Here is a 20,358-nt window from a genome sequence, read left to right as displayed (position 1 = left end):
CCGTCACGTTCCCGACTTTGATAAATGTCGGATTGTAGATTATCGCGATTGCGGTTTACCCGTATCGCAACATTGCTGCTCGCGTTGGTCGAGATCCAATGACTGTTAGCAGAATATGGAATCCGTGGGTTCAGGAGGGTAAAACGGAACGCCGTGCTATATCCAACGGTCTCGTATCACTAGCAGTCGAGATGACAGGCATCTTATCCGCATGGCTGTAACGGATCATGCAGCCACGTCTCGATCCCTGAGTCAACAGATGGGGACGTTTGCAAGACAACAACCATCTGCATGAACAGTTCGACGACGTTTGCAGCAGCATGGACTATCAGCTCGGAGACCATGGCTGCGGTTACACTTGACGCTGCATCACAGACAGGAGCACCTGCGATGGTGTACTCAACGACGAACCTGGGTGCACGAATGGCAAAACGTCATTTTTTCGGATGAATTCAGACTCTGTTTACAGCATCATGATGGTCGTATCCGTGTTTGGCGACATCACGGTGAACGCACATTGGAAGCGTGTATTGGTCATCGCCATACTGGCGTATCACCCGGCGTGATGCTATGGGGTGCCATTGGTTACACGTCTCGGTCACTTCTTGTTCGCTTTGACGGCACTTTGAACAGTGGACGTTATATTTCAGATGTGTTACAACCCGAGGCTCTACCCTTCATTCGATCCCTGCGAAACCCTACATTTCAGCAGGATAATGCACGACCGCATGTTGCAGGTCCGTTACGGGCGTTTCTGGATACAGAAAATGTTCGACTGCTGCCCTAGCCAGCACATTCTCCAGATCTCTCACCAATTGAACGTCTGGTCAATGGTGGCCGAGCAACTGGCTCGCCACAATACGCTGTCACTACTCCTGATGAACGGTGTTACGGTGTTGAAGCTGCACGGGCTGCTGTACCTGTACACGCCATCGAAGCTCTGTTTGACTCAATGCCCAGGCGTATCAAGGCCGTTATTGCAGCCAGAGGTGATTCTTCTGGGTACTCATTTCTCAGGATCTATGCACCGAAATTTGATTGAAAATATAATCACATATCAGATCTAGTATAATATATTTGTCCAATGATTACCCGTTTATCATCTGTATTTCTTCTTGGTGTACCAATTTTAATGCCAGTCGTTTAGTATATGCTGTAGCCTCTATGGGCGGCAGTGCAGGTGCTGACAAGTCTATCGTGCTGATGGCGAATGCCTTCCAGGGATCTTATGCCATGCCTGCTCGACCTGTTCACATAGTCCTGGCAGATTTGTTGGTTGACGACTCGCACGAATCACTTCTACTCATATCCCACACATGCTCCACCAGTGACAAATCCGGAGATCGTGCTGGCTAGTGAAGTTGCTGCACTTACTGCAGAGGACGTTGAGTTTCACGAACAGTGTGTTGGCGGGCATGAGAAATGGTGTCAACAACAGTCTACGGGTACTGAGCGTTGGTTAGCGTCCCCTTCGGAAACACCAAAGGCTGTAGCTTATCGCCGGCCGGTGTGGCCGAGCGGATCTAGGCGCTACAGTCTGGAACCGCGCGACCGCTACGGTCGTGGGTTCGAATCCTGCCTCGGGCATGGATGCGTGTGATGTCTTTATGTTATTTAGATTTAAGTAGTTCTAAGTTCTAGAGGACTGATGACCTCAGAAGTTTAGTCCCATAGTGCTCAGAGCCATTTGAAGCAAATTGTATTGAGCAGATGGACGTGTACGAGTATGGAGACAACCTCATGAATCGACGGACCCTGTATGTCACCAGGGGACTGTCCAAGATGGTGGAGGCTCTTTAATGGTCTGCGGCGTGTGCAGTTGGAGTGATATGGGACCCCTGATACGTCTAGATACGACTCTGACAGGTGGCGGGTACGTAAGCTTCCTATCTGATCCCCTGCATCTATTTATGTCTATTGTGCATACCGACGGGCAATTCCAGCAGGAGTTTAAACACTTCTGTTGGTCACTTAACTCCCCAAACAGGTACATTACTGAGCGTATCTGGGATGCCTTGTAACGTGCTGTACAGAAGAGATCTCCACCCCCTCGTGCTCTTATGGATTTATGGACAACCCTGGAGAGTTCATGGTGTCAATTCCCTCCAGCACTACTTCAAACGTTGGTCGAGTCCATACCACGTCGTGTTGCGGCACTTCTGCCTGTTCGCGGGGGCGCTCCACGATAATAGTCATATGTACAAGCTCCTTTGACTCTTCAGTGAATCTGAGGACGAAAATAAACTACAACATACCATACGTAAGTTGCACCTCCTGGGCAACAAATACAATATGGAAGTTTCAATTATTAAAACGAAGATAATGGCATTTTCAGGAATTGAGCGATTCAGATAAAAAATTGTTACCAATAACAGAGTAACAGAATAGGTTAACTGTTTTAACTGTTTAGGATACGCAAAAAGATACCAGCAAAATAAAAATACTGACAAAAAGCTTCATCAGTTTCAGTATGTCTGTGGCATTATCAATACATTCTTAAAGGAGCTAGAAACAAAACAAAAACAAACATTTATAAAGCTAAAGCTGTGACGTCTCTGCTGTACAGGAATGAAACCTTGTTTCTCAGAAAGAGGGCCAGGAGCAAAATGCAGATGGCAGGAATGAGATTTCTAACAACAATGATAGGTTGCACACTAGAAGATCGGATTATAAATGAACAAATTAGAGAAGAACTGAAGGTTGAGGGTATAAATAAAACAACAGAGAAATAAAGAAACAAGTAGAAGCAGCAAGTGAGTAGGACTGACGAAACTACCGTGGAGATACAATCCGAGAGGAAGAAGAAACTCTGGTATGCTCAAATTGAGATGGGCTCGACAACAACCTTTGAACACGGAAGAGGCACTAAACTAGGAAGTGAAGATATTGATGATGATGATGTGTCCCAGATGGCGCTCTAATTTTTTGTGTGACGAGCTTATAAATCCATCTGAATTCCTTTAACATCTGAAACAAGTCATTATCGTTCTCGCAGCCATGACTAAAATGAGTGTGAATCGTGGATTTATTTTCAAAATCTTTTCTTAAAGAATTTACTTTATTTACTAGGGATTCATCAACAACATTAACACGTTTAATCACAGTATTTGAGTGTGGAAGTAGTTGCCAGTAGGTAACTGATGAAAATAAATTTCTTTCAACAAATGGAAATTTTATCCCTAAAAAACCTTTCTTTTTTTTAAAAAAAACAAAAAATTATAATGAGAAAGCACCCTCTAAATATCAACTTACAATTTATTCAGAGGCAGACCGCTCACAACTACCTCTGAAAAACTACACTGGTGCAAAATCTACAACACACCAGATTACTTTAAACTAAAAATTTTAACAACTCACACAAACACATAAACTACGCACCCCGTAGGAGTGATGGAAATGGGCACAAAACACTCACATTAAAAAAATTACTTGTCATCGAAAGTGCAACTTGTTTTTAAAAGAAAACTCTTACGGTGGAAGGGTGGCAACTTTATATACTGAAATGACCATTTAAATAAAAACCCATGAAATGCAGTCTTACATAAAATGTACAAACATGTTGTAAATTACACATATACCGCCTCTCAAGATCATAGGCAAGATACATATTTCAGGAATTCGGTCTTTGCACCTTAAGCAATAAATTCGTTAAAACCGAATCCGACAAACATGACAAGGGCAGCTATTAACCGATGGCAGATTGACGGATTACTGAACAACCCAAACCGCAGATTGCTCTAACCCGCCCCTACTCCACAAGGGAAAAACGGACCACCCAATTCATAAATAACCACCTTCCTGCGGGTGGGCAAACGGAGAAGAATGGTGGAACGACCCCAAAACAAAGAGGCTGGTGACCTCACCAAGAAAACAAGTAGAATTTAATAAGTAAATGAAACAACATATCTCCAGTCACTTAACGTCTAATAAACTGCGATTTCTGGCGAAGATCTGACGCAGCACCCCCAACGCTCTCCAGAACCTTCCGCTGCCAGCCGCTTCAATGGACTGAGGAAGGTGCGCCAATCTCCCGTCTCACGGCGTCGCAGCTCGCACCGGCCTGGTTTCACTCCTGTTGCTCTCGTGTCGACCGCGAAGCCACTACCCCTTTCTATACGGCGCGGCCCATTGGACATTGGGGACCTCACACGCGCCGACGCTCAAGGTGGACAAGTCATCTTGTGTCTCAGTGCGCGACCGACTAACCGATCGATCCAACCGCCAATGACCATTACCTGAGCAAACTGGAGCAGACTGGCGGCCTAACGCGCAGACTCAGGTGCAGGAACTCAGCCCCAACCGGACGACCACTAGCTCAGTTCTGTTACTGGCGGAGTGGCAAGACTCTCATTTTCTGGCTTTAAAGTTTGATCCAAACGACATACTAGCACTCCGACGTCAGACAGACACTAACTGCCGCACAAATGCGAACGAGAGACAGAGCAGCAACTGGTGACGCGAGACTGACCCAGCCTCACTCCGACTGACCAACTGCCACAGGCGAGCTTATAGCGCCCCTTAAATGCACGTGAACAGGCAACCTTTCCCCTTTTCCACCAGAGGGAGACACCAAAGCTGCGATTGCCACAGCGGCGCCACCGCCAGAAACGCAGGGCGACTGCTTCATACTACGCACAGCGGCGCGCTCTTCAAAACAGCAAATTTTACCACAGCTCAGAGTGGACAACTACACTTCAGAAGTTCTCTATTACTCGTTATGTATGTGTAGCTGTACTGCGCGTCGCCCACTGCTTCTGTTTGTCATTATTCACTGATCAGCCAGGTCATTATTACCACCGACCTACTATCGATATAAACCAAACCAGACGATGCTATCTATCTGATTTTGACGGAGGGCTAGTTGTGACGGCACAGCTTTTCCGGTATTCGAAGAGTACTGTGGTGAGTGTGTTCAACACATGACGAAACCAAGGTGATACCATGTCCAGACGTTGTGGCGTTGGGCGGCCACCCCTCATTACAGATGCCGGACATCGTAGGCTGGGCAGAGTAGTAAAATATGGCAGGCGGCAAAATGTAGCGGAACTAACAGTTCACGCTAATGATGGGCAAAGTACAAGTGTGTCTGAACACATAGCGCACCAATACTCCAACTGACTGGCCTCCGCAGCCGACGACCTATATCTGTGCCACTGTTAACACGGCGACATGGGCAACTACGACTGAAATAGGCACGTGACCATCGACACCGGACGTTGGCCCAGTGGCAGAACATTGCATGGTCTGATTACTCCCAATACCTTCTTCAACATGCCGATGGGAGAGCGCAAATCCGTCGTCTTCCAGGGTAACAGCTCCGTGACACCTGTTCTGCGGGGTGGAGACAAGCGGGCGGCTGCTCCATTATGCTCTGTCGAACGTTCACGTGAGCATCCATGGGTTCAGCGGTAAGGCACCGTGGCGACCGAGGAGTATTGCACATTGGTTGCAAACCATGTACACATCTTCATGACGATTATGTTTCCTGATGACAAATGCATTTTTCAACAAGATAATACGGCATTTCAGAAGGTTAGGAGTGTGATGGAGTGGTTCGACGAACACAGTGGAGAAGTCCAATTGATGTGCTGGCCTCCCAACTCGCGAGATCTGAACCCGATCGATAACATCTGGTATGTGATAGGAAGTGGCGTCAGAGGTCATCGTCCGTCTCTCCGGATTTTACGGGAATTAGGTGACTCGTGTATGCTGAAGTTGTGCCAACTGCCTCCAACGACCTAGCAAGGCCTCATTACTTTCATCCCACGACGCGTCACCGCTGTTATCCGTGCCAAAGGTGGACACACCGGCTGTTAGGTAGATGGTCATAATGTTCTGGCTGATCAGGGTACTTACGTGGAAGTACATATGTCTCATCACAATGTGCGAGATATACACTGAGGTGACAAAAGTCATGGAATACCTCCTAATATCGCGCCAGACCTTCTTCTGCCCGGCGCAATGCAGCAACTCGGCACTGTATGGACTGAACAAGTCCTTGGAAGTCCCCTGCAGAAATATCGAGCCGTGCTGCCCCTATAGCTGTCCATAATCGCGAAAGTGTCGCCGGCGCAGGATTTCGTCCACGAACTGATCTTATGTCGATTACGTCCCATGCCGGGCGATTTGGGTGGCCAAACCTTTCACTCGAACTGTCCGGAATTTTCTGCAAACCAATAGTGAACAGTTGTGGCCCGATGACATGGCGCATTGTTATCCATAAAAATTCCATAGTTGTTTGGGAACATGAAGTCCATTTCCAGCCAAAGTACGGTTCAGTTGGACCAGAGGATCCAGTCCATTCCATGTAAACACAGCCTACGGAATTACTGAGCTACCACCAGCTTGCGCAGCGCCTTGCTGACAACTTGTGTCCGTGGCTTAGTGGTGTCTGCTCCACACTCAAATCCTACTATCATCTCGTACCAACTGAAATCGGGCCTAATCTGACAAGGTCACAGTTTTCCAGTCGCCAAGGGTCCATCAGATATGATTACGAGCCCATGAGAGGCGCTGCAGGCGTTGTGTGCTGTTAGAGAAGACACTCGTGTCGGTCGTGAGCTGCCATAGTCCACTAACAGCAGTTATGTTAGCCGTACATCCCACATTAATTTCTCCAGTGGTGCTTGTCTGTTACCACCGACAAATCTACGGAAACGCCGCTGCTCTCGATCGTTAAGTGAAAGCTGTCGGTCAATGCGTTGTCTGTGGTGAAAATAAATGTCGTGTGACTAGGGCCTGACGGCCGGAGTGGCTGAGCGGTTCTAGGCGCTACAGTTTGGAAACCGCTACGGTCGCAGGTTCGAATCCTGCCTCGAGCATGGATGTGTGTGATGTCCTTAGGTTAGTTAGGTTTAAGTAGTTCTAAGTTGTAGGGGACTGATGACCTCAGAAGTTAAGTCCCATAGTGCTCAGAGCCATTTGAACCATTTTTGACCAGGACCTCCCGTCGGGTAGACCGTTCGCCGGGTGCAAGTCTTTAGATTTGACGCCACTTCGATGACTTGCGCGTCGATGGGGATGAAATGATGATGATTAGGACAACACAACAGCCAGTCCCTGAGCGGAGAAAATCTCCGACCCAGCCGGGAATTGAACCCGGTCCCTTAGGATTGACATTCTGATGAGTTGATCACTTTTTTCTTTTCATTTTGTTCGATATAGTTCGTTACGTTTGGTCTGGACGGACGTGACAAGACATCCGTTCAAGTTGATCGTTGATTCCTTGACTCAGTTTTTCTTTTTCTATTACAGAAAGCACACAGCCCTCCGACCGAACACGCTGAGCTACCGTGCCGGCAATCTCATTTTGTTCGATAGTGTTCGTTTTATTTACTCGGGGCGTACGTACCATGATGCTTGTTTAAATCCGTCGGTGATTCATTAACTCAGTGTTTTTCTATTGCAGAGGGCAGCTAATCCTCTGACCGAACACGCTGAGCTACCGTGCCGGCGATTTTCGGAATGGAATGCCACTTGCCTCTACCTCCAGCAACCGTTCCGATTTCAGAGTCTGTTAATTCCCGTCGTACACCTTTTCACATGAATCACCTGAGTACAAATGACAGCTCCACCAGTGCATTGCGCTTTTATACCTTGTATACGCGATACTACCGCCATCTGTGTGCGTTCATATTGCTATCCCATGACTTCTGTCACCTCGGCGGTAGCAGCAGACGTGGTGCGATCCTCCAACGAGCGGCCAAGCGACCGCGCCGACGCCCTGCAGTCGACCTTCTGGCCGGCGCGGCTGCGGGGTCGATGCGCTGCAGCTGACGTCACGCGGTTCCCCCGGCCGCCAGCCGGCTGCCACCTGCCGCACACTTTCACGTGTACACCCAGGTGCTGTCGCTTTCCTGCGCATTGGCACAGCGCCCACTGACGTCCCCAAATCCAATAATGAACCCCCTTCGATCCCTCCAGAACACTACGTCACTCGCCTTCAGCGTGTAATATTGCGCAACTAGGCACGTCAGCGAAGACTTGCTCACGTTTTCGTTACCTTGTTATTCTCTCGTCTCTGTACAGGTCGGCACGCGGGACAAGTTAGATAATGTCTAAATGGCGCTTTACGTGTTTTGTGACACTTCCTGGTATTTCAAGTTGAGGAGCCATTTCGTCACGGGAAACACAAACTCTGCGATATTTCGTCGACGTATCACGTAAAGTAGAACCGATAGGGGGCAAGAACGCTCCCAACGTCTCAAGCAGAAAGCCCGAGGTCCACAGAAAGGAAGACGCCATGCTGTATTTGCCCTGTTTAGTAGAAGTCCATATTCGATGGATTTTATGTAATACAGGCCTTGAATATACACTACTGGCCATTAAAATTGCTACACCACCAAGATGACGTGCTACAGACGAGAAATTTAACCGACAGCTAGAAGATGCTGTGATTTGCAAATGATTAGCTTTTCAGAGCATTCACACAAGGTTGGCGCCGGTGACGACACCTACAACGTGCTGATATGAGGAAAGTTTCCAACCGATTTCTCATACACTGACAGCAGTTGACCGACGTTGCGTAGTGAAACGTTGTTGTGATGCCTCGTGTAAGGAGGAGAAATGCGTACCATCACGTTTCCGACTTCGATAAAGGTCAGGTTGTAGCCTATCGCGGTTCCGGTTTGTCGTATCGCGATATTGCTGGTCGAGTTGGTCGAGATACAATGACTCTTAGCAGAATATGGAATCCGTGGGTTCAGGAGGGTAATACGGAACGTCGTGCTGGATCCCAACGGCCTCGTATCACTAGCACTCGAGACAGGCATCTTTCCGCATGGCTGTAACGGATCGTGCAGCCACGACTCGATCTCTGAGTCAACAGATGGGGACGTATGCAAGACAACAACCATCTGCACGAAAAGTTCTACGATTGCAACAGCATGGACTATCAGCTCGGAGACCATGGCTGCTGTTACCCTTGACCCTGCATCACAGACAGGAGCGCCTGCGATGGTGTACTCAACGACGAATGGGTGCACGAATGGCAAAACGTCATGTTTTCGGATGAATCCAGGTTCTTTTTGCAGCATCATGATGGTCGCATCCGTGTTTGGCGACATCGCGGTGAACGCACATTGGAAGCGTGTATTCGTCATCGCCATACTGGCGTATCTCCCGGCGTGATGGTATGGGGTGCCATTGATTACATGTCTCGGTCACCTTTTGTTCGCATTGACGGCACTTTGAACAGTGGACGTTACATTTCAGATGTGTTATGACTCGTGGCTCTACCCTTTATTCGATCCCTGCGAAACCCCACATTTCAGCAGGATAATGGACGACCGCATGTTGCAGGTCCTGTACGGGCCTTTTTGGATGCAGAAAATGTTCGACTGCCTCCCTGGCCAGCGCATTCTCCAGATCTCTAACCAACTGAAAACGTCTGGTCAATGGTGGCCGAGCAACTGGCTCCCCACAATACGCCAGTCACTACTGATGAACTGTGGTATCGTGTGGAAGCTGTGGTCAGCTGTACCTGTACATGCCATCCAAGCTCTGTGTGACTCAATGCCCAGGCGTATCAAGGCCTTTACTACGACCAGAGGTGGTTATTCTGGGTACTGATTTCTCAGTATCTATGCACTCAAATTGCGTGAAAATGTAATCATATGTCAGTTCTAGTATAATATATTTGTCTAATGAATACCCGTTTATGATCTGCATTTCTTCTTGGTGTCGCAGTTTTAATGGCGAGTAGTGTATAAGGGGCGTTCAAAAAGAAACGAGCCGGAGGCATAATGACAGAAACCAGTTCCTGTATTGACCCTTGCTGTTGAGTCACTTGTCCCACTGCGACACAAGGCGGTGAAGGGCTGTCTCATAAAATTCCCGTGACTGCGATGTTAACCAGTTCCGCAGATACAGCTGGACGTCGTCCTCCGAGGCGAATCGTTTGCCCCTCAGAGACATTTTAAGGGGACCAAAAATGGCGTAATCGCAGGGAGAGATGTCCAGACTGTATGGATGGTTGCCGAGATCCTACCATTTGAATTTCTGCAGGTGTGCCGCGACTGTTTTGGCTGTATGAGGCTTTGTATTGTCATGGAGTAGAATGACCCCACTGGTAAGATTGGCTTGTAGTTTTGATTTGATCGCTTGGTGAAGGGTGGTGAAGGTTTGCGAGTAACGCAAGGCATTCACTGTTGTTGCGTGCTGCAGGAAGTGAATTAGAAGCGAGTCATCTTAGTCAAAGAAGAACGTCAGCATAACCTTTCCTGCACTCGTGTGGATTGCCTTGGCGTTTTTTGGTGGTGATGAACCTTGGATGCTTCCACTGGAGACTTAGTCGTTTTGATTCTGGTTCGAAGTGATGACACCATGACTCATGTCCAGCCACCACTCGTGCCATGAACGCATTCGCTTCACGAGCATAGCGCTGCAGATGAGCAAAACTGCGGGCCATTCGACATGCTTCCTGGTGTGGTTGAAGACTGTGGGGCACCCATTGGGCACACACTATGCGCATGTGCAGTCGTTCCTTCATGATGGTGTGAACACTTCCGACGCTCAATCCGACCACGGCGGCCATGGCTTTCACTGTCACTGGGCGATCCTGGGTAATGAGTGCATCCACCAGCTGGACGATGTCATCGGTAATGCAGTGTGGTGCTCCAGACCGTGCATCATCGGCTAACGACACCCATCCTTCCCTGAAGCGCTTGTGCCACGCCTTGACCCTTGCAAGGGATATGCAGTGTTCGCTGTACACTTGTGACATTCGTCGATAAATGTCTGTTCCTCCCACTCCTTCCGCTGTCAGAAAACAAACAACACCTCTTTGCTCTTTTGTTGAAGCCTCCATGTCACTGTTTGCAATGCGACTGGCAGCGTTGTACGATTGATGCATGCTACTGATAGCTCTGTATAGTCACGTGACGTGCACGCGTGCCCTCTAGCGACGGGCTGTGAACTTCCACGCTCTGGTCGGAACCTCACCTCGTTACACACCCCGCTATATTACCCTCCTGTCATGCCGACAGATATTGAAGTTTTTTATTTATGCATTCCACAGAGATAACAACATGACCAGCATATGGGCAACGGAGGCAATGTGCTTTTTAATAGAGCTACAGTAGCAATTTTACGGGCGTCTATTTTCTTGATCAAACTGTATTGTTTTAGAGCCAAATGAAGCCGACATCTGCCGCCGAAGAGCGCTCAGAGCGAAAAATCACGTTAACCAGCTCGTCCCGAGTGCCGACACTACTGTCTCTCATGACGGTTGTCACACGTCTGCATGCATGTCAATGTTAGCGGCCTAGTCCCGTGTGCCGATGGCATTAAGCATTTTCACTATCTTGTTGGGTGTAAAAGTATATCAATTATCTTTAACTACTTACTGAACTCCCACAGAATCCTGGTACTTCCGCATTGCAATGCTCCATTCGCTCTACCATTATATACCTGTTTTTCTACTTTCTCAAAATCTGACATTTTCACTATGCAGCCCCTTTATGAACAAGTGATGCCCAAGGTGTTTACATACTCTTACCACCAGGTAAGAGTTGGTACACCGATAACCCACCTGTAAAAAGCTATTAGGTAATCTCTCAATCATTTTATATAATAGTTACTTTTTTGACTAACCATTAAATTCACTACACTTAGTCTCTGACAACGGATGTAAGAAAACTGTGCCATCTTTCGTATTCAGTAACGTTCTCTTGATTGTATGTCTTTTTCTTATCACGTCCACTGATTTTCTGTACCAGGAGAAGTCCTGAAGATTCATCTCTCGAATCATTTCCCATGTTTCTGTCACATCGATAGTATTCGTGCTACACTCCTGGAAATGGAAAAAAGAACACATTGACACCGGTGTGTCAGACCCACCATACTTGCTCCGGACACTGCGAGAGGGCTGTACAAGCAATGATCACACGCACGGCACAGCGGACACACCAGGAACCGCGGTGTTGGCCGTCGAATGGCGCTAGCTGCGCAGCATTTGTGCACCGCCGCCGTCAGTGTCAGCCAGTTTGCCGTGGCATACGGAGCTCCATCGCAGTCTTTAACACTGGTAGCATGCCGCGACAGCGTGGACGTGAACCGTATGTGCAGTTGACGGACTTTGAGCGAGGGCGTATAGTGGGCATGCGGGAGGCCGGGTGGACGTACCGCCGAATTGCTCAACACGTGGGGCGTGAGGTCTCCACAGTACATCGATGTTGTCGCCAGTGGTCGGCGGAAGGTGCACGTGCCCGTCGACCTGGGACCGGACCGCAGCGACGCACGGATGCACGCCAAGACCGTAGGATCCTACGCAGTGCCGTAGGGGACCGCACCGCCACTTCCCAGCAAATTAGGGACACTGTTGCTCCTGGGGTATCGGCGAGGACCATTCGCAACCGTCTCCATGAAGCTGAGCTACGGTCCCGCACACCGTTAGGCCGTCTTCCGCTCACGCCCCAACATCGTGCAGCCCGCCTCCAGTGGTGTCGCGACAGGCGTGAATGGAGGGACGAATGGAGACGCGTCGTCTTCAGCGATGAGAGTCGCTTCTGCCTTGGTGCCAATGATGGTCGTATGCGTGTTTGGCGCCGTGCAGGTGAGCGCCACAATCAGGACTGCATACGACCGAGGCACACAGGGCCAACACCCGGCATCATGGTGTGGGGAGCGATCTCCTACACTGGCCGTACACCACTGGTGATCGTCGAGGGGACACTGAATAGTGCACGGTACATCCAAACCGTCATCGAACCCATCGTTCTACCATTCCTAGACCGGCAAGGGAACTTGCTGTTCCAACAGGACAGTGCACGTCCGCATGTATCCCGTGCCACCCAACGTGCTCTAGAAGGTGTAAGTCAACTACCCTGGCCAGCAAGATCTCCGGATCTGTCCCCCATTGAGCATGTTTGGGACTGGATGAAGCGTCGTCTCACGTGGTCTGCACGTCCAGCACGAACGCTGGTCCAACTGAGGCGCCAGATGGAAATGGCATGGCAAGCCGTTCCACAGGACTACATCCAGCATCTCTACGATCGTCTCCATGGGAGAATAGCAGCCTGCATTGCTGCGAAAGGTGGATATACACTGTACTAGTGCCGACATTGTGCATGCTCTGTTGCCTGTGTCTATGTTCCTGTGGTTCTGTCAGTGTGATCATGTGATGTATCTGACCCCAGGAATGTGTCAATAAAGTTTCCCCTTCCTGGGACAATGAATTCACGGTGTTCTTATTTCAATTTCCAGGAGTGTATTTCTAGGTCCTTGTAAGCCCTGATCACGAATAGCACACAGTTCTTTCATTATAAAGTGCAATGTTTAGACTAATTTGTTTACCAAACCTACCTAACTGCCCGCATCTCGTGGTCGTGCGGTAGCGTTCTCGCTTCCCACGCCCGCGTTCCCGGGTTCGATTCCCGGCGGGGTCAGGGATTTTCTCTGCCTCGTGATGGCTGGGTGTTGTGTGCTGTCCTTAGGTTAGTTAGGTTTAAGTAGTTCTAAATTCTAGGGGACTTATGACCACAGCAGTTGAGTCCCATAGTGCTCAGAGCCATTTGAACCATTTGAACCTACCTAACTTGTTTAGAAAACACACAGAATAAAAATTTTCGTTCGCCTCCTTAAGAATAACTCTTTGTTTACACTTATGAATTGAGCGTCACTCTAACTAGCCTTAAACCAATATTTGTGCTCAGATTCAAGAACAATAAAGTAGTCCCATGGATACGTTGTCACAAGGAGATACAGGGCAATAATAATAATATGGACGTAGGTTTGGAATCGCTTTATTTTCATGTTCATGTTCATGTTCATGACCAGAACTAAGAAACCACGGGAGATACGATACTCGCCGGCCGTTGCGACCGAGCGGTTCTAAGCGCTTCAGTCCGGAAACGCGCTGCTGCTTCGGTTGCAGATTCGAATCCTACCTCGGACATGGATGTGTGTGATGTACTTAGGTTAGTTAGGTTTAAGTAGTTCTAAATTCTAGGGGACTGATGACCTCAGATGCTAAGTCACATGAGCGAAGTTCCTTTGAAATTAATGTCCTCATCACGGAGCGTTGACCATTCAGTCTTCGCGTCAACAAAAAGTTGACGGCAGTAGTCAAGAGTGCATTAGGGAGATTGAAATGGTGAGGAATATCGGACTTTTATGGCAAACTAGTTCATATGATCGTCGTCCTTTAGTCTAATGTGATCACATATACGCGTGATATAATTTGATTTGCGGAGGTCGTACGACCTAGTAAGTTTCCTTAAGGTATTTTTAAAACTGTGCAGCACAGTTTGCATAAGACATTTTGCTGTAAAATAACCGCCCGAAAGTGTTATAAATTTCTATACTGGCACAACGAAAAACCAGTCAAAAATTGCAATTTTTACTTTTTTTTTATTCACTCGATGACTAAATTCGGGGCGAGACATATTTTCAAATCATCATAACCATGTAACAGTTAGAGCACATAGAGATAACTGTACGCGCTGTAACTGTTCGATTCACATTTTTGACATGGTTTTCACATATTCGGAAATACCATTTTTGACGATGTTACGATGCTTTGATAATGGGTTTCGGCCCAAACTAGTCATCGAGTGAGCAAAAAAAAAGTAAAATGTGCAACTTTGGACTGGTTTTTCGCTGTACTGATTAACAGAAGTTGCTAACCCACAGATACTCCAGCAAAGTTCCTGGTTTTCACTTCGTTTCTTTGTATCTAGTTTTCCGTCTACATGTAATTCTCTGACAGATACATCATGACCATCTTGTACAGTTTACAGCCTCTGGCCGGGTCTGCCTGGAAAGACAAGCCTCTCCACCGTCTTCTATCTGCCAACCATCTCTCTGTTTCCTCCTCCTGTTTTCTCTTCTCTTTCGCAAGCACCCATTCATTGGTTTCTGCTATCTGTCTTCTGAGCTTCCTCTTACTCTTTCTCCCTTCCCTGTTATCTCGTGTATCTTTCTGGCTATCCTCTTCTCATCCATTGGAAGCCTTGAATCCCCTATCCATCCCGTCTCCGTTCTTTCTTCTTTAATTACGTGATCCTCTCAGTTTTTAACCTGTCCATCTCAGTCATTCCAATACTGTTACGAGTTTCATCCCACTACCCAGTATTCCGCTTCTCTCGCTTTCCTTATTTACCCAGGTTTCCGCGGGATACGCCCCCCCCCCCGACTTAGAGTATAGCACTTTAGCCGTTTTAAGGTACGTTGTTGCTCCATATCTGCTTTTTAACACTCTTCCATAATGCTCCTGTCTGCCCTGCTCATTTATTTCTCTGTCGTTCCTTCAATTCACGTGTATTAATCTTCCCGGATGCTTGAAATTCTCCACCTTCCACAATTGTTCCCCACCAACTTTTAGTGTCTTGTGGTACAGTAATAAAACAAAAACCTTAACACTTGTGGTTGTTTTATAACAGAATGTCGTCGCGGTGTCCTGCGCTACATAGTTAACAGTTTTGTCTGAAAACGCTCTCGTAAGAGGCAGCGAGCAGGGCACGCATGGAATCTGTACACATCAGGACACTGTCGACTTTCAGTTCTTTTACGGAGGAGGTGTTGTTACTACGAGTACACTGGAACCACATTCGGAAGGACCACTGTTCACCTTCCCGTCCGGCCATCCAGTGGTGTAAGTAAACTACTCGAGGCGAATGCAGGAATGTTGCATTTGAAAAGGTCTTAGCTAATATCTTATCTCATTTTTCGTTTGCAGCTCTGTTGCCTGCAAAATAGCAAACAATTCACCTGTTATATTCCTCTTGAGAGTGAAGCTCTTATGTCACCGTTTTCTGACAAATTTATTTTTGGGTGGAACCGCCCCTGAGCAAAACACATTTTTTCTTCTTTTATTCAGACATGTTTCGATGCAACTACAGCATCATCAGTGGGTTTCTATTTTATTTCTTGTTACGACATGCTGTGAGTTTTTATGTTTTGCGTTACAGTTGTTTCTATTGCACTGTTCGTCACTTTTCGGTTTCCCCATTATCCTTACTGTGAAAAGACGCACCTTCTAAACAACTGCTGTCCAAGTAACGTAGTTTTGTAAAAAGCGAGAGTGCAAGTTTAAAAACTGCAGTTTTACATTGTGAAGATATTTGGGAAACCAGAAACGAGGACAGAGTGTGACAAGAAAGCATCTGTATGTAAAACATGAAAAGCACTGCGTGGTAACAACAAAGAATATAGGAATCCGCTGACAATGCTGTAACTTCAGCGAAACAAGTCTAGCATAAGGATGAAAAAATTGTATTTTGTTCAAGGCGGACCCAATCCGAAACCGATTTCTACCAGTCTTGACATACATATCCCTTGCTGTTAGGGAACAATCACTATGGTATGAGAACCACCCACCCTTCAGGAAATAGGCGTAATAAACGATGAGTAGCCTGAAAACTGCCTCATCATGCATGACTAAGTTTATTACTTCTGTGCTACTAATCCCATTCGCAATAAATTTCGCAGAAAGTACCGAAATATGCCACTAAATGCACATACAACTGTGATATCATGGTACCACACACAGTTCAGAAGATATGACATCATAAACTCTGAGATGTCTGAAAAAATGCTGCCGGCCGGAGTGGCCGTGCAGTTCTAGGCGCTACAGTCTGGAACCGAGCGACCGCTACGGTCGCAGGTTCGAATCCTGCCTCGGACATGGATGTGTGTGATGTCCTTAGGTTAGTTAGTTTTAATTAGTTTTAAGTTCTAGGCGACTGATGACCTCAGAAGTTAAGTCGTATAGTGCTCAGAGCCATTTGAAAAAATACTGCGTCATGCATAAGTTTAAATTTATTACTTCCTTGCTCTGACTCTGTTCGCAACATATTTAGCACGCAATATCCACATATGCCGCTGAACGTATCTACACAGATGTATCATTGTATGACACATAATTCATAAGATACAATATCTTACACACTGAGATGCGTAGAAAATTGCTGCGTCTTGCATGAAGTTTTAATACATTTATTCTTTACTACTGAGACATTTCTAGAGTCAAGTCAACTTAAGGAAATCCCTAAGACATGGGAGCGCTTTCGACAGCTTTGAACTGCGAAGTCGTTCAAATGGTTCAGATGGCTCTGAGCACTATGGGACTTAACATCTGTGGTCATCAGTCCCCTAGAACTTAGAACTACTTAAACCTAACTAACCTAACACATCCATGCCCGAGGCAGGATCCGAACCTGCGACCGTAGCGGTCACGCGGTTCCAGACTGAAGCGCCTAGAACCGCACGGCCACACCGGCCGGCAACTGCGAAGAGCTATGAAGAGACGTTGTGGTAGAGACGTTTACAAAATGGCGTTGTAGACACGCTGTCATATTTCCTAACGTATTAAAGAAAACGTGATGTATTTGATGAATAATGTGGGAAAAATGTTGCAGTTTACTTTCCCTAAACTTGATGAAAAATATAAAGTTATTTACGTTTCAAATGAGGTTCATAGAAGTGGGACATATACAATACTGTTAAGAGAATTATGTCCATTGCATGTAATATTAGCCTAACATCTCACGCTGATTATTGTTTGCTTAAACACGTGATTAGCTTAATAAGAGTGTGATGACTACTGTTCTCTTCAACAGCAGATTAAATAGGAGAACATGAGCTATCTTATTTTCAGGGTAAATGTGGTTTCTGCATGTACGGCTGCTGATAACCTAGAAAACATCTATAACTAGCTAAATATCGTAAATGAAATAATTGAGCAACGTCGTTATATTAACATACGCGGCTGGCTGCCTGCTGGTGTACCTGAAATAAATTAAAATTCTATCCATCTGTGTTTGCACTGCTTGCACATATTACTTCTCTTGATTAATGAAGCCACTTTTTAGCAAGTATGTGGTAGCTGGCCAGCCTTGGGTGAATTTAGCGAATGTTGCAGCAATGGTGGCCAACAATTAACGTACATCTGCTACTCTTAAAATGGCGATAACTCGGAGGAAAAGTGCTTTACACACATATGAACATTAAATAAATTCCGTTATTTTATGTTAACGAGCAATCATATTCTGAGAAACAAACAGAGTTTATCACATCACAGACCTCTGCATCCACGTAACAAAACGCGAGAGTACAAGTTTGCGTCTAATTCTTCCAAAGACTCCTACCGAAGAAGATTTAATCGTATCACAGTCTTTACACAACTAGTGTTAACACAGAACGTTGTACTTTCTTTGGTTTTGTTTCAGACACGATTATTATCTTGCTTTATTGGATTTGGCGCTTTTGTCACTTCGCCTCTTTTCAATACTTATCAAGCACATTTTTTGCACTTCCAGGTGTTCGAACATTATGAATTAGCTCGAAGTACAGAGTACAGAAGTAAACATTACACAGAATTTGTATTTTGCTTACTGTATTTCTTAATTTGGATACTGCACTGACAGATTTGTAGATTAAACATATTTTCTTCTACGAATGTTTCATAATTGCGGACGTATCTTCACGTCTATATGGAAATGAAATTTTTTCCATATTACACTAAAAACACAGCCGTTTTTTTGTTTTGTTTTCGTTTCCAATAGAAAACTGACGAGCTGAGCACCCGGGCAATGCCGGTTTGCCAGCTAGTGTGTATATATCTATTAGAGCTGCAGTGCAGCACGGGAACAAGGCATTCCCTTTTTACACTTCCGAGCCTCGATCTGCAAAAACGGAGCCCTTAGTGGAAGGCCTCGTTCTTCGTCTGTCTGTCCGATTGTTAAGAAAACTTTTTCTTTTCTCCCTTTTTTTTTTTTTTCAAGAATTACTAGACGTATCAAGTTCAAATTTATGTCACACATTAAGTTGCACAGTCTCTTGGCGGTGCAAAAAGTTTTCTAAATATACGGCTCTTTTTTTTACATATTTTGATATTGTCCATTATGTCCATTATAATTATCCGGGCTGTTATGCCGTGGTCGATTGATGAATTCCGTGTGAATTCCCAACGTTTCGTCCCCGTCTGCGGAGGACATCTTCAAGGGGGTCTGTAGCTCGATGGAAGGTCCAACACACCCACTGGCTCGCTACTGACTGCCGCTAAATTCCTTGTCCGCGCGCTCCCGCGCCGCGGTGTGACGTCACGTGTTTTGAAAACGTTAGTGCAATTGGCCGCTGTCCGTCGCCGTCGATCGCCGTTGCCATCACCCAGTAGTGGACGGGTGGTACACATCTTCTTCAACACCGGCATCCATATACCGTTTAATTTCACGCCCTCCTCCTTTCGGTTGAAATTATTTGGGTGTTTAGCGATTTCGATTGCCTCCCTGTAGAGCCTTTCATAATATGTGCTTGTGACCGCTAGTACTTGCTTCTACTCGAAACGAATATGGTGGTTCCCTGGCTGGAAAGCATGCTCCGCAACAGCTGATTGTTCCGTTTCTCCTCTTCTACGATTTCCCTTGTGCTCTTCCAAACGTTTAGAAACAGTTCTTTTAGTGGTACCCACATAAACATCTCCACAGCTGCATGGGATCCTATGCACTCCAGCTTTTTCCAATGGTTTGCGAGCGTTCTTGGCAGGCTTAAGGTATTCCTGTATCTTCCTGGTGGGCTTGTAAATTACGGTAATATTCCGCTTCGTCAAGATCCTCCCTATTCTTTCCGTTACATTTTTAACAAACGGCAGGAAAACTTTAGATTTTGCAGTAGCCTGTACGTCAGTATGATTTCTGCGTGGCTGCCTCAACGCACGTTTTATTTCGGCGGACGAATATCCGTTCTTCATTAGTGCATTGTGGAGATGTTCCATCTCAGCGTCGAGCAACTCAGGTTTGATATTCCATAACTCACTCATTAAAACCTAAATGGCACTTCTGTTGACTTAAAATCGTGAAATCTGGCAAGAAGCAAGGTTTCAAAGCACAATTAAAGGGAAAAATTGTTAATGTGTGATTGTATCACACGAAAAAAATTTCTTTTGGCATTTGTTATACGACTTCAAACTTGAAATTGAAACATTATCGAAAGTCTTGGAATCCCTGGGAACATCTTGCCAGTATCAACATCAACAACAGGCGAAAACCGTGAACATCCTCGATCGCAGAATGGCTGAACTATCTATAATCGTAATTAACTTTGCACCGAACCCTCAGTACGCGAGTTCTACCGGCACCTGGCCATTTTTTCCACCCGTTAACTATGTGAAGGCGGAGCGTATCGGCTGATACGCGCTGTGCACATAGCAGGAGAAGTGCATTTATATTGGCAAGTAGAAACTAAAAGCTGCGACGACGTTACAAAAGCCGTAGCGCGTATAACTGCGCCCCAGATCGCGTCGCTGCAGCGGCAGCAGCAGCATGGGTAAACTGCCACGAGGGCGGCCCTACGTCCCCGCTGGTCGCGCTCCATTTCTGCGCCAGCGCCGTGCAATAAACTGCCTGCCCTCCGTCCGCCTTT

Source organism: Schistocerca nitens, chromosome 4 (assembly GCF_023898315.1).
Source record: "Schistocerca nitens isolate TAMUIC-IGC-003100 chromosome 4, iqSchNite1.1, whole genome shotgun sequence".
Taxonomy (NCBI): domain Eukaryota; kingdom Metazoa; phylum Arthropoda; class Insecta; order Orthoptera; family Acrididae; genus Schistocerca; species Schistocerca nitens.
The sequence above is the reverse complement of the archived record's forward strand: the minus strand, read 5'-3'. Positions refer to the sequence as shown.